Below are 1,561 nucleotides of genomic sequence, written 5' to 3' on the forward strand. Positions count from 1 at the left end.
AGGAGGTTTCATAGAGGAAGCTTTTTGATACAGCAGTAGAGACCGTCTGATAGTGTGCTTTCTAGGTAGGATTTCCTACTCAGTATTAGTCCCATAATGGGATGATTGTTGATGTGTTGAGATTGGTTGTTTGATATAGTAATTGTATTGTGATTGTGATTGTGATCATTGTCTATGGTTCTCGAGGCGTGTCCTCGGCTGAGTGGGGTCACTTGCGGGAGTGGCTTCACGCCCTAGTTTCGCCTTCTGTGGAACCCGCCACAGAAGGGATGTGCACATTAATGGACAGGGTTATCGCTCACTATGTGGAGCGGGGATTTGGTGGGTACGGCTGCGGTCCCCCACTGGCAGGGCTGGTCTAGTGGACAGTCAATGATTGAGATGATTGGAATTGGCGTATTTGTGTGTGTGTGTGATTAAGTCATGTCTGTTTATCTTATTGTTAATATATATTGAGTTGTGTGATTAATCGACCCGGTGTTGTTTTGTAAACTGCGGTGATCCATTCGGGGATGGTGAGCAGATATTGAGCAGGTATGAGATGAGTCTTGGGATATTTGGGATTGCCACGACATGATGATAGGAGTCTTCATTGTAGCTTATTAGTTTATTTACATTTCGATTAGAGCGATCGGTTTGAGAACATGTATTACACTTTTGGTTTGGTTTTGGGAATTGTAACTCTTCACTAAGTATTTATATTTAAACGTTGTTTCTTCATTGTTTATTTGATTATCATTGCCTCGGGTAACCGAGATGGTAATGTCTTCATACCTGAGTGGTCCTGGTTAGGCACTTGGAGTATGGGGGTGTTACAAATGGTATCAGAGCGACGATCCTGAAACCTGTAACCAATGAATCTAATGAACATAGGGAGTCAATTAAAATGAACCCGGGGTAAAAGTTGTAGGAGCTAATGCAAAGGCTTGGGAGACGTCCTAAAGTCGCGAACTTGTCCTACAATTTTGAACCGGTCACATGGGGGGTGTGTGTCAAGGTCGTATGTGTTGTTTGGTTAGCTTGTGTAAGAATGTGATGAAGTGTGTATAATTGTTGGATGTTTGAAGTAGAAAGTTGAGAATGTGAAAGAAAGGTTAATGATATATGTAGACTTGTTGTTGGAGTGATGACATGTTGGATGTTTACAAGGTGGCATTTAATAACATGATATAATGATCTCGTAGATCGTACGAAAAGATGCGTAGCATTATATGCTTAGTTATGATATAATATGTGGTTTTATAAAGTTTTTAGCATGTTAGCATATGATATAGCATGCGGGTAGCGTTTCTGAGTTAGCATGACTCGATCGAGTGGGATTGACTTGATCGGGTGGGGTTTTGACGATTTTGAGTCCAGAATCGTGTTTTTGGGCACTCGATCGAGTACCTCGAGCACTCGATCGAGTAGGGGGTCACTCGATCGAGTAGCCTAGCTACTCGGTCGAGTATGTTAGAGATCAGAAGGTCTGTTAGGGGTCTGATGTTGGGGCACTCGATCGAGTATGGTGGGCACTCAATCGAGTAGCCCGTTACTCGATCGAGTATGTTTGGGAACTCGA

This window comes from Silene latifolia, chromosome 1, assembly GCF_048544455.1.
Source record: "Silene latifolia isolate original U9 population chromosome 1, ASM4854445v1, whole genome shotgun sequence".
In the NCBI taxonomy this organism is placed as follows: Eukaryota; Viridiplantae; Streptophyta; class Magnoliopsida; order Caryophyllales; family Caryophyllaceae; genus Silene; species Silene latifolia.